Source organism: Arachis ipaensis, chromosome B05 (genome assembly GCF_000816755.2).
Source record: "Arachis ipaensis cultivar K30076 chromosome B05, Araip1.1, whole genome shotgun sequence".
NCBI classification, from domain to species: Eukaryota; Viridiplantae; Streptophyta; class Magnoliopsida; order Fabales; family Fabaceae; genus Arachis; species Arachis ipaensis.
Genome location: NC_029789.2, coordinates 31,696,360 through 31,711,618, shown reverse-complemented (window position 1 = coordinate 31,711,618; position 15,259 = coordinate 31,696,360).

Below are 15,259 nucleotides of genomic sequence, written 5' to 3'. Positions count from 1 at the left end.
AAGCATAAATAAAATATAATATAATGATAATGGTTAGTTCTATTGTTAATTTTTTCTATTAAAAAACCTATTTTTATTTAATAAAATGATGAAAGATATATCTATAAATAACATATAATATAATGATAAAATTGTGAAAGAATAGAAAAAGCAAATAAAAGAATTTTTATTGATTGTTGATTGATTGAATTGTATTGAAGTGTAAAACTAAATATATATAGAGCATTGGCCTAAGAAAGATAAAAACAAATCAAGATAAGATAAGAACAACTAAAGATAAGATAAAGAAAAGATAAGATAAGATAATAAAGACTAAAATTGTAATTGAATTTATGTATTCTGTTGGGCTGAATTTGTGGGTCACGAGACTTCTTTATTGTTGTCATGGGTTAAGGTGGAAGAGTAGTTTAATACGCCCCCGCAAGCTGGTGGATGGAAGATGTCAATAATCCACAGCTTGGATATGTTCAGGAAAACGCGGAGGAAGATGCGTGCGGCGGAACTTGAGCTGTCGACAGCAAAAATATAAAAGGAGATGATGTGCTTGAGCAGCGATCTTCAAAAAATTGCGTGTGGCGGAGCTTGAGCTGCCGGCGGCAAAAATATAAAAGGAGATGCTGTGCTTGGGCAGCGATCTTAAAAAAAATGAAAAAATAAGCGTATAGAGCGCAATAAGATTGATCTTTAGAGGGCGTGTATGACGCAATAAGAGTGGTCGGCGCATAGAGCGTAATAAAAGAGGGCGCGTAGAGCACAATAAGAGATTGCGCGTAGAGCGCGATAAGAAAGAGGGTGCATAGAACGCGATAAGAGTGCAGATAGAATTGCTAAAACAGAATGCAGATTAAACTGCTGAAACAGAATGCAGACAGAACTGCCGGAAGAAAGCGCAGACAGGCCATAGTGATTATTCCATGAATGATAGTTGTTTCCTGGATAACCAAGACTGATGTTGGATTTTTACTTGGATGGATGTAATAGAGATTGGTTGAATTCTGAGCTAAATTAGAAGATTGATTATTCATTGTGAGAGGAGGTTGAAAAAGAAGTAGGTGATTTTTCACTGAAAAGATGATAACATATATATCCTCGTCAAGGAGGATACCCTGGCTCTGATAGCATGATAAAATTGTGAAAGAATAGGAAAAGCAAATAAAAGAACTTTTATTGATTGTTGATTGATTGAATTGTACTGAAGTGTAAAACTAAATATATATAGAGCATTGGTCTAAGAAAGATAAAAACAAATAAAGATAAGATAAGAACAACTAAAGATAAGATAATAAAAAAGATAAGATAAGATAATAAAGACTAAAATTGTAATTAAATTTATGTATTCTATTGGGTTGAATTTGTGGGCCACAAAACTTCTTTATTGTTGTCATGGGTTAAGGTGGAAGAGTAGTTTAATATATAATAAAATAAATTCAACAAAAATACTTTTTTTTTTCCAAAGATAATAGATTTTATTTCATTAATTATTAAAAAATGAAATACAAAGATGTCCAAAAGCAGAACAACATAATAAAAGGTGGGGATTTCCCAAAGACACTACACTGAAGGTATTCATCCAACGGTGCGTGGTCGAAAAACGAAGAAAAATCTTAAAGAAGAAATAATGATAAATCAAATTGAATGCAACTAAGAGCTTGTCTCATGGAGATGACGACCTAAACTGGGAGTTCTTTGGATTTCACGAAGCAACTTGACAGAGCTTGCTAGAATGGCAGACGGCATAGAAGTAGAACCTTCAAAACTCAACTGGTTGCGAGCTTTCCAGCAGTTCCAGCAAATGATGGCAAGCAATTGAGGATTACGGTCAGCATTCTTCAACGGGTTAAGTATCTCTGTTGATGCAGTCCACCATGTCCAAAAGTCATTAGAACTTTGAGGGAGAAGACAATCACAAAGATAACTCTGAGACCACACGTCTTTAATTCTAGAGCAATCGATCAAACAATGAGTGACTGTTTCCGTTGCTTCATGACAGCAAGGGCATATTGGTGATATAGATGGGATGCGGTGATGAATCTGAGCAAGCACCAGAAGTCGGTCATGGAGAGCTTTCTAGATAAATAGCTTAATTTTGTGAGGCAAGTTCAACTTTCCAAAACTGTTTGCCTAAAAGTGCCAGATTTTGGATTCTGAGATCTTTAAATCCAAGGCCTCATTCTTTTCGTGGGCGAGTCATAGTGTCCCAGCTAATCCAAGCCATCCTCCTTTCAGAACCTTTTTGTCCCCACCAGAACTGAGAAAGTAGAGAGTGAATTTCTGAAATTAAACCATCAAGCAACTTGAAGCAAGACAATGTATAAGTAGGAATAGCTTCTCCCACTACCTTAAGCAATACGTGTCTACCACCTGACGAAAGAAGATTGCGCTTCCACCCTTGGATTCTTTTCCGAACCTTTTCTTTGATCATACTAAAAGAAGCCTTTTTCGATTTAGAGACTGTAGAAGGAAAACCAAGGTATTTATCCTGAGCTCCAATATGATTAATATTCATAGAGTTAGCCAGTAGTGTACGAGTAGTGGACGGAGTATTGTGGCTAAAGAATATAGCAGATTTATTAAGATTTACCCTCTGGCCACTGATGCTTTCATAAGAATTCAATAAATGCAGGATATTTGAACATGCTTCAGGATTAGCCTTACAGAATAAAATGGAATCATCAGCAAACAGGAGGTGGTTGACCTTGGGACATCGCCTATGTATCTGAAGACCCTGAATTAGTCTGTTTTGTTCTGCCTTGTGTAGCAAGAAGGAGAGACCTTCTGCACAAAAAAGAAAAAGATAGGGGGATAGAGGATCTCCTTGTCGAATACCTCTATTTGGGTTGAAGAAACCATAAGGTTGTCCTTCCACAATAACAGAATAAGAAACAGTTGTCACTAATTCTCGAATCCACATGATCCATCGGGAGTCAAAACCAAACTTCTCCAATATAAACCAAAGAAAATGCCATTCCACCCTATCATATGCCTTACTCATATCTAATTTTAGCGCCATTTCATTTTCCAGACCCTTTTTTTTATTCTTCAAGTAATGCATACACTCGTGTGCAATTAGGATATTATCAGAGATTAATCTGCCTTTAATAAAAGCACTCTGCGTAGGGCTAATTAGTCTATTCATCATACCCTGAAGCCTATGTACAAATACTTTGGAGATAATCTTGTAAAAGACTGAAGAGAGGCTTATTGGTCTTACCTGAGTCATATCTTTAGCATCAGAAATCTTGGGAATAAGACAGATCTGAGTGTGGTTTAAACCCTTCAAGATTCTGCCCCCAGAAAAGAAGCTCTTAACTGCTCGAAACACATCACCACAAAGTATGTTCCAGAAGCTTTGAAAAAATTTTGCTGTCATACCATCATCTCTTGGAGCACTTTGAGGATGAATGCTAAATGTTGCGCATTTCACTTCCTCCATAGTCACTGGTCTTTGAAGCCTACGGTTCATGTGAGCTGTAACCTTAGGTTCAAAATCAATAAACAGAGGTTCAGGGTTCTCTTGACAAGTGGAGGAAAAGATGTCCTTGAAATAAGATTCAGCCACAGAAGCAATACCAGCATTTGAAGTAGCCACTTCACCATCACTGCCAGTTAGTTGCCAAATTCTATTCCTTCGGGTTCGATTTCTAAATTTATGATGAAAGAAAGCTGTATTCTGATCACCAGATTTGAGCCATTTGACTCTAGACTTATCTTTCCAATAAGATTCCTCATTTTGCAATGCTTTTTCAAGTTTGTCCTCTATTTCTGAAATGATGTTGCCTCCATGAATTCCTGCTAAACGAAGTTCCTCTAATTCCGACTGTAGTAAATCAATCTCCACCTTCGAATTAGATCTGTGTTCTTGCTGCCATCTGACAATCTTATGCCGACAACGCTTTATTTTTTGAGCTAGGATATACATGGCTGAACCATCAATCTGTTCATGCCAAACCTCTCTAACAATATGCCTTATTTCATCATTGGAACCAGGGACAGTTCTACGTATACGGGTGTGGGGGCAAGCGCCCCCACTACAATTTGGAATTTTTTTGAGTAGCATATGATAATAATATTTATTTGCCTCCATTAGATTATTAAATTTGACCCCATAATAATTTTTTATTCAACTTTTGGTACTTAATCATCAATTTAAAAATTTTATATTACAAATTCGTTAAAATAATCAATTCTCAAATTTAAACGAAATTAGTGTTCTTTTTTAAAATCAACTCAAAAGAATATTATTTATCTTCTTTTCATAAATAATACATATATTTATACATATATATATATAATGATTAATAGATAATTTAATATTTAATTTTTTATATACACATATTATTTTTATTATAAAAATTATTATGATGTTATATAAATTTTGCCCCCACTTCCAAAATTTTCTGGATCTGTCACTGATTGGAACACCATCTTTCTTAGAATTTGAATCGGCGTTTAGATCTCTCAGTTCTCAGATTAGAGTCTAGGAGAAGAGGGGCATGATCCGAGCCTAATTCTGACAGTCTAAGAACCGTTGCATTGGGATAGAGTTGCTGCCAATCAACTCCTACCAGGAATCGGTCCAGTCTTTCCTGTATCAACTCATCACCCCTCCGTCTATTTGACCAAGTGAATGGTCTTCCGACCATACCAATATTAATCAGGGAATTATCACCAATAAAACTATTAAAGGTTTCAATAGAAGAAGGAGATTTAGCACCCCCACCTTCTTTCTCCAATTGATTAGAAATGGCATTAAAATCCCCTATTAACACAACCTTACTATCAAACTGTTGGGTGACTGAAATTAATTCAACAAATTGAGCCATTCTATGTTGATCATTTGAACTGAGATAAACACCTAGAACACCATAGGGATCATTAGAACCAGCTGTCAGAACTGATGCCGCAATGAAAAATCTACCATGCTGTAAAATCTGAACAGTGCAACCATCCCTCCATGCCATTGCCAAACCCCTTGATAATCCATCCGGATCTACAATAAACCATTCCTTGAAACCACAAGATCTTAGTTTTCCCTCAACTTGTCGAGATTGATTTTTTTGTTTCACAGATAAATCCAACCTCGGGGGAGTAGGATTTGCAAATTCCTTTAAGATTGTGGATTGTCAGGGGTCTCCCCAAACTCCGACAATTCCACGAGAGCAGTTTCATATTTCTTTGGGTGCCACTTGAAGGCTGGCACCCTCCACCGTCATAGCAATTATATGAGGGTTCTGAGTCTCTGATTTGTTGCTCATGGTGTAGAGAAAATCAGAATTAGTATTCAATGATTCCAAAGAGACATAAGATATATGGAATCAGTGAATTAGAAAACGGAATGAATTAAAAGAGGAATGAATTGGGAGATAAAACGAAAATTAGGGAGCTAAGTGGAAAAGAAATTAAGAAAAGAAAGTAGAAGAAGATGGAAAAGAGTTTGACGAAGAAAAGACAAAGAAAGGTGTAACCATGGAGGCGGCGCAGTGAAACTCTAGCAGAGCGTCGAGCGCTAGATGAGGAGTACGTACTCCCACACAAAAAAAATTATCGCAGACTAGCTTATAGTTAAAAAGAGAGATTCAACAAAAATGTTATAAATTAACTAAATAAATAAATAAATAAAGAAGAGGTAACAAATATAAGATAAAGAAATATAAAGAGAGAGGAATAAGTATTGCAACATAAAGGGAGATAGAATTGTTTATTGCTTTTTTGTGTGTTCAAAGGCCTCAGCCTATGCTCCTATTTATACATGTGCAAGGCTTCCCTTTTTCAAACTACATTAAATTCATTCATCCTTGGGAAACTCTATCTTATGGAAAATGGGCATCCACATAAGATGTGATAAGTCATTCTTATCACAACACTCCCCCTTGGATGACCATTTAGGATTATTGCCTCGTTAAAACCTTACTAAAGAAAACCCAATGGGAAAAAAACTTTAGTGAAGGAAAAAGAGTACAATATCCTTTGTGATGGGGACTGCCTCATTAAAAACCTTGTCAAGAAAAACCCAATGGGAAAAAAAACCTGACCAAGGAAAAAAGAGTACAGTCTCCCCCTCTTGCCGACATTATTTTATATCTCAAAATCGGCGCATCCCAATCTGATGTACCAATCTTTCAAAAGAAGATTTTGGGAGTGGCTTTGTGAATAAATCTGCCAGATTATCACTTGAGCGGATCTGTTGGACATCAATTGTCCCTTGATTTTGAAGATCATGAGTGAAGAAGAATTTGGGAGAAATATGCTTTGTTCTATCACCTTTAATATATCCGCCTTTAAGTTGAGCAATACATGCTGTATTATCTTCAAACAGGACAGTTGGAGCTATCTTATGATCAATCAGTCCACATGATGACAGAATATATTGGATCAAACTCCGGAGCCAAAAACACTCGCAACTTGCTTCATGAATCGCTAGTATTTCGGCATGATTAGAGGATGTTGCAGCAATCGTCTGTTTCGTGGACCTCCATGATATAGCTGTTCCACCATATGTAAACAGGTATCCTGTTTGAGATCTCCCTTTATGTGGATCAGACAAGTAGCCAGCATCTGCATAGCCAACTAGTTGTGACTTGGATCCATAGGGATAAAACAATCCCATATCAACCGTCCCATGAAGATATCGAAAGATTTGCTTGATTCCGCTCCAATGTCTTCTGGTTGGAGAGGAACTATACCTTGCTAGTAAGTTCACAGCAAATGATATATCGGGTCGTGTATTATTAGCAAGATACATTAGCGCTCCAATGACACTAAGATATGGTACTTCAGGACCAAGGATATCTTCATTTTCTTCCTTAGGATGGAATTGATCCTTTTCCACATCTAAAGATCTTACAATCATTGGGGTACTTAATGGATGTGACTTATCCATATAAAATCTTTTCAAGATCTTCTCTGTGTATGTCGCTTGATGAATAAAGATCCCATTTTTTGTATGCTCGATCTGCAGGCCGAGATAAAATTTAGTCCTTCCAAGATCTTTCATCTCAAACTCTTCCTTTAGAGTTTTTATAATTGTTGGAATCTCTTTAGGAGTTCCAATGATATTTAAATCATCAACGTACACAGCAATTATAATGAATCCAGATGCGGATTTCTTTATGAAAACACATGGACAAATATCATCATTTTTGAATCCATTTTTGGCCAGATACTCAGTAAGACGATTATACCACATTCGTCCAGATTGCTTTAGACCGTATAAAGATCTTTGCAATTTAACTGAGTATAACCCCTGTGAATATTCATTTGATGGTTTAGATATCTTTAGTCCTTCAGGGACTTTCATATAGATATCCCGATCTAATGAGCCGTATAAATAGGCTGTTACCACATCCATTAAATGCATATGCAGTTTATGATATGCACATAAACTGACCAAATAACGCAATGTTATCGCATCCACTACAGGGGAATACGTTTCTTTATAATCTATACCGGGCCTTTGTGAAAAACCTTGTGCCACAAGTCGGGCTTTATAGCGCACAACTTCATTTTTCTCATTTCGTTTTCTCACAAATACCCACCGGTATCCAAAAGGTTTTACATCTTTTGGTGTACGGACTACAAGTCCAAAGACTTCACGTTTTGCAAGTGAGTCTAACTCAGCCTTCATGGCTTCTTTCCATTTTGGCCAATCATTCCTTTGTCAACATTCTTCGACTGATCTTGGCTCAAGATCCTTACTTTCATGCATGATATTCAATGCCACATTATATGCAAATATTTCATTGATAATTGTCTTATTTCGGTCCCATTTCTCTCTTGTAAAGACATAATTTATCGAGATCTCGTCATTTTCATAATTTTCAGGTACCTGAACGTCTTCTGGCGTTATATCAGAATTTTAGACAACTGCATGTGTCTTTACAATGTCTTTTTCAACAGGAATATTTACATCTTTTCTCTTTCGAGGATTTTTATCTTTGGAACTGACAGGTCTGCCACGCTTCTGGCGTAAATTTGCTTCAGTGGCTATTTGTCCTACTGGGACACCAATTCGAATTGGGGCATTTTCCGCCCTGCCACGCTTCTGGCGTGAATTTGCTTCAGTGGCTACTTGTCCTACTGGGACATCAATTCGAATTGGGGCATTTTCTGCTGGTATATAAGATTTAGTTATTCTCTTTGTATCGAAAAATGCATCAGGCAATTCATTTGCTATTCTTTGCAAATGTATAATCTTTTGAACTTCTAGTTCACATTGCCCTGATCGAGGATCTAAATGCATCAACGATGATGCATTCCAATTAAGTTCCTTTCCAGGAAGCTTACTCTCTCCCCCTAATGTTGGAAATTTTGATTCATCAAAATGACAATCCGCAAACCGGGTTTTAAATACATCTCCCGTTTGTATCTCAAGATACCTCACTATAGAGGGAGAATCATATCCAACATATATCCCCAATTTTCTTTGGGGTCCCATTTTGGTACGATTAGGTGGTGCAATGGGAACATATATCGCACACCCAAATATTCTTAAATGAGAGACATTTGGCTGCTGGCCAAAAGCTAATTGCATAGGAGAGAACTGATGATAACTTGTTGGCCTCAAACGAATAAGTGCTGCGGCATGTAAAATAGCATGCCCCCAAACCGAGGTTGGGAGATTTGTTCTCATAAGCAAGGGTCTAGCAATCAATTGGAGGCGTTTAATAAGTGATTCTGCTAACCCATTTTGTGTGTGAACATAAGCTACTGGATGTTCAACACTTATTTCATTAGCCATACAATAAGCATCAAAAGCTTGGGAAGTAAATTCATCAGCATTATCAAGACGAATTGCTTTGATTGGATTTTCTGGAAATTGTGCTTTTAATCGAATATTTTGAGCCAGTAATCTCGCAAACGCCAGATTGCGAGAAGATAATAAGCACACATGTGACCATCTCGAAGATGCGTCTATTAGGACCATAAAATATCTAAAAGATCCACATGGTGGATGAATAGGTCCACATATATCACCTTGAATTCTTTCTAGGAATTCAGGGGACTCAAATCCAATCTTTACTGGTGATGGCCTTAAAATTAACTTCCCTTGAGAACATGCAGCACAACAAAATTCACTAGATTTAAGAATCTTCTGGTTCTTTAGTGAATGTCCATGAGAGTTTTCAATAATTCTCCTCATCATGGTTGTTCCCGGATGACCCAATCTATCATGCCAAGTTATGAATTCATTTGGGCTAGTAAACTTCTGGTTTACAATGGCTTGTGATTCAATTACACTAATCTTGGTATAATACAATCCAGATGAAAGTGAGGGTAACTTTTCTAATATAATCTTTTTATTTAAATCATGAGTTGTAATACATAAATACTCATGATTTTCCTCATTCATTGTCTCAATATGATATCCATTTCGGCGAATATCTTTGAAACTCAATAAGTTTCTTAGAGACTTCGTAGATAATAGTGCATTATTTATTATAAATTTTGTTCCTCCGGGAAACAAAATTATAGCTCTTCCGGAGCCTTCTATTACATTGCCCGAGCCAATAATAGTATTAACATACTCTTCTTTTGGCACAAGATGGGTAAAATATATATATCACTTTTAAGAATAGTGTGCGAACTTGCACTATCCGCAAGGCAAATATCTTCAGAATATGTGATGAGCGGATAATTTATACGCTTTTTGACATTGTTTTTAGTATGTTTTTAGTAGGATCTAGTTACTTTTAGGGATGTTTTCATTAGTTTTTATGTTAAATTCACATTTCTGGACTTTACTATGAGTTTGTGTGTTTTTCTGTGATTTCAGGTATTTTCTGGCTGAAATTGAGGGACTTGAGCAAAAATCAGATTCAGAGGTTGAAGAAGGACTGCTGATGCTGTTGGATTCTGACCTCCCTGCACTCAAAGTAGATTTTCTGGAGCTACAGAACTCGAAATGGCGCGTTTCCAATTGCGTTGAAAAGTAGACATCCAGGGCTTTCCAGAAATGTATAATAGTCCATACTTTGGCCAAGAATAGATGACGTAAACTGGCGTTCAATGCCAGATTTTCAGAGGTTCAGGGGAACGAAAGCATCTCCATTCGCTTATCTGAAATTCTCACCAATGAATTACATAAGTATTTCTATCCCTAGTCTATTAATCATTATTCGAAAACACCATTATCAATTTAGATCTGCCTAACTGAGATTTGCAAGGTGACCATAGCTTGCTTCATACCAACAATCTCCGTGGGATTCGACCCTTACTCACGTAAGGTATTACTTGGATGACCCAGTGCACTTGCTAGTTAGTTGTGCGAAGTTGTGAACCATGGTATTGGCATCATGTTTTTGGCGCCATTACCAGGGAAAGAAAGAGCGATGAATTTTACATAATCAAAGTGTAATCACAATTTCTGCACACCAATATATCCTTGTCATTTTTCTTCAAACACAAATGATAATAATAATAAAATGAGTAGAAGTACATACACAGTAAAATTATTCACATGAATACTTAACAAACACATACATATATCAAACTATTCCATCATTGATCAAATAGCCAATATTTCCTTTAGAATCCTTAAAGAAATTAGATACATCATAATGAGTGGTGGAATTTTCATTATTTGAAACAAAATTTGTTTTCTTTCTTTAAAGATCAATTAGGTGCCTTGGGGTACGACAGGTACGTGACCAATGGCCCTTTTCACCACAACGAAAGCATTTATCCTCAATTAATCTATTTTGCCCATTGTTCCTTTCTTTATCCCACTTCTGGTGAGATCCTTTCTTGTGAACATAATTTCTTTTCCTTCTATAATTTTTCTTGTTATCAAAATCTTGCCATTTGCCTCTTCTGGGGTTATAATTTGCCGCATTTGCTTCAAGAAATAGGGCGGCGCCAACTGGGCGCGCTTCATGATTTCTCAAAAGTAACTCATTGTTGCGATCAGCAACAAGGCAAAAAAATTAACTCAGAATATTTTTAATTTCTTTTTCTCGATACTGCTGCTGCAGGAGCACATTCGAGACATGGAAGGTCGAGAAAAAATTTTCTCTAACATATCGGGCTTGAGGAAGTATCACATGATTGTACCTTTCTTCAAGGTTTTTCTACATATCTGCAGGATCTTTTAATGTGGGATATTCATTTTTCAATCCCTCGTCAAGATGACGACGAAGAAAAATCATGGCTTTGCCTTTATCCTTCTGGGATGCATTATTTTCAGCTTTAATGGTATCTCCAAGATCCATTGAATCAAGATGGATTTTAACATCATGATAAATAATTATTTCCAGATATATCAAGAGTATTAAATTCAAGATGAGAGAGCTTCAACATAATAAAAACTTGTTACCTGGAGTCTTCCTAAAATTTCGTTAGAGCTTCGTTCTGATAACATGTTATAAATTAACTAAATAAATAAATAAATAAAGAAGAGGTAACAAATATAAGATAAAGAAATATAAAGAGAGAGGAATAAGTATTGCAACATAAAGGGAGAGAGAATTATTTATTGCTTTTGTGTGTGTTCAAAGGCCTCAGCCTATGCTCCTATTTATACATGTGCAAGGCTTCCCTTTTTCAAACTACATTAAATTCATTCATCCTTGGGAAACTCTATCTTATGGAAAATGGGCATCCACATAAGATGTGATAAGTCATTCTTATCACAACAAAATCCTATATTGTATCCAATTATGAGACGAAGGCGCTATGCGTATTTATACCGGGATTAACTTTTGTTGTCAACTTCTTGACTAATGGATATTTGATCTAAATTTAGAAATTTCTTATAATTTTTTGCGCGTCATAAAATTCTTCTCCAAAAATCAGGCTCACATACGTTTATGTGTGTAAAGGTAAAAGAATAAATTCCTTGTGTTGGTTTCTCACCTTTTTCCTCTATTCTTGACATACATATATATAATATGAGATTTATTATTGCTTTTAATTAGAATATATTTTTATAACAAATAAATTATTAAAAAAATAATGAATAAAGTAAGGTGTATTCTGAGCATGTCATCAATTTTAATTGATTTCGAAACAATATGCGGAGTCCTATTTGAGTACCAAGTAGGGTCTAAAACATAAGTTAGTGCTGCAGCAGTAGAATAATAGAAAAAGATGGTGCTGGAGGTGCGGAGGAGTGGTCGAGGTTGAAGATGATCCTTGTGAAGAGTTGAAATTTGTTGTGGTGTTCAGGCTATAGAGGTAGCTTCTTGGCTGGTGATCTTGAATTTCAGATGGTGGAGACATATCTTTAATTTATCTATTGAAATAATGCCATGTAATGGGTCTAAAACGGCCACAAATTTGATACAGTGATCTATTATTTGCAGAAAATGATCTTTCTCTTCGAACAAACCTACCCCTCTGCTTTTTCTAAAGCCATTACTTCTAAATGAGTTTTGAAAAATTGGAAATGAATTTTGGGTGAGATTTGTTTGTAGCATTTCAGAATCATTTTTTTTTATTTTTCGATCATGTCATCATGAGACATGATTAAGTTCTCTACCTCAACAAGACTAAATTTCTGGTTTAGCATTGATAGTAATAAGAAGAGTTTGATAATCTTCATTTAACAACCCTTCCAATAAAATTCAGTTCTTCCTTGGAGAGGGAATTACTTAAAGCTGCAAGAGAATTGGCAACATTGTTGATCTTAAAGATGCAATCACTAGCTAATATATTCCTTTTTTACGAGTTTCAACTGAGTTTTGAGTTGCTTGAACCTGTACTTAATTGATTGTGTAAAATAATCTTTAATTTTCTGCCATATTTCATAGTTGAGTTTATAACCCACCATTTTGTTCTTAAAGGCAGCATCCAATGATGTAAGCATCTAAGAAACCAAATGACAATCATCTTACTTTCATTGTCTGTAAAAGAATGATTCAAATTCCTATTGCTTGATTAGAAGTAGATGAAAATTGTGGAAGAATGCGTTTTTTGATGAAATGATATTTGAAACTTTGCCCTTGAATAACATTGAAGGCTTGTTGCTATCAGATTTTAAATTTGGTTTCACACAGCTTATCAAAAATAGGATTGATCTTTGTTAATAGATGACTGGTGTGATTGGATGTGGGAGGAGAATTATTTGCAAAAGTCCTGGATCTTTTAAACTTTTAGGTTCTTGACACTATGGTTTTCTAGGAAAAAAGCTAGTGCAGCAAAGAGAGTGCAAAAAACAAAATTGAAAGATATAAAACTGTAATCTTGATGACTAGAATTAAAAGGTGGAATGTTACAAGAGTTCTCAAACTTATATCACAAGTGGATGCTGATATAAAAGCCAAAGACCGACTACCTAACATATATCTATCTCCATTAATTATCACTTAATATCTAAATTACACTTTCTTAACTTTTTTTTTCCGATTTATTATGATCCTGTTTTATATCACTGTCCTTAACACAAATAAATTGTATTAATATTAAAAGATAAATATAAAATACAAGTATAAAATAAATAAAACACATAAAATGAGAGTACAGTTGAATTTAGTTTTAAAAATAAGAGTCAGTTAAAAAGGAAAAAGAAATAATTATATTAAATAAAAATATAAATAAATTTTTATATTGAATACAAATACAAATGAATTTTTATGTCTCTCGTCAATTATTATCGAATTGATCACTTTTATTATAGAAACTTTGAATCAAAGAAGAAATACAAAAAAATAACAGAAAAATAAACAATACACGAACAGAAAAAATTATCATATTCCCGTTAATGAAAAAATATACGAGCACAAAAGTTTTAAAGAAACACTGAAAAAACTGGAAAAACATTGAAGACAGAAAACGAAAAGAACTTAAAATAAAAAAAAAAGTATAATTGAATATAACAAAAAAAAAATTAAAACTCAAATTTCACATCATTTAATATTTAAATTTAAATTACAAAAATAAAATAGTAAAAATTTTTAAATACAACAAAAAAAATTTAAAAACACTTTTACCATTGAATGGAAGGAGAAAATGAAAAAAAATAAAAGAAAATGGAAGAAAGCTAACTACGAATAAATAACTAATAGATAACTAATAGAGGACGAAGTGACAATGAGTAAAGATCAAAAGAGAAAATGAAAGCACTAATTTTAGAACTCAAATTTAATATATTAAAATTCAATTTAAAAAAATATAATAAAGATTTTCAACTAAATAGCACAAAAAACTTGAAAAGGATCTTTTACCTTTGGATACAAAAAAAAAGAATAAAAAACTAATAAAAAAACTAAAAATAAACTATTAGAGTTGGAAGAACTACAAGAAGACCGGAAGAGAGTGAAATAAAGGATTGGAGGCATTAGCTTTGTATTAATACAAATGAATTTTTATGTCTCTCGTCAATTATTATCGAATTGATCACTTTTATTATAGAAACTTTGAATCAAAGAAGAAATACAAAAAAATAACAGAAAAATAAACAATACACGAACAGAAAAAATTATCATATTCCCGTTAATGAAAAAATATACGAGCACAAAAGTTTTAAAGAAACACTGAAAAAACTGGAAAAACATTGAAGACAGAAAACGAAAAGAACTTAAAATAAAAAAAAAAGTATAATTGAATATAACAAAAAAAAAATTAAAACTCAAATTTCACATCATCTAATATTTAAATTTAAATTACAAAAATAAAATAGTAAAAATTTTTAAATACAACAAAAAAAATTTAAAAACACTTTTACCATTGAATGGAAGGAGAAAATGAAAAAAAATAAAAGAAAATGGAAGAAAGCTAACTACGAATAAATAACTAATAGATAACTAATAGAGGACGAAGTGACAATGAGTAAAGATCAAAAGAGAAAATGAAAGCACTAATTTTAGAACTCAAATTTAATATATTAAAATTCAATTTAAAAAAATATAATAAAAATTTTCAACTAAATAGCACAAAAAACTTGAAAAGGATCTTTTACCTTTGGATACAAAAAAAAAGAATAAAAAACTAATAAAAAAACTAAAAATAAACTATTAGAGTTGGAAGAACTACAAGAAGACCGGAAGAGAGTGAAATAAAGGATTGGAGGCATTAGCTTTGTATTTTTCCAATAAGTGAGTGAGAGTTTAATTCTAATCGGTGAAAAATTAAAAAAAAAAATAAAGAATCCAACACTAAAAATTAAAAAATTTACAACTAAAAAAATCGTATTTTAAATTAGAAATATTTTTTATTATTTTTAATTGAAAAAACTGAAAATAAAAAAAAATATTATTTTCAATTTGTATTTATTTTTAAAAATATTTTTACTAAAAATAATTTTGAAATTTTCAACCAAACATAT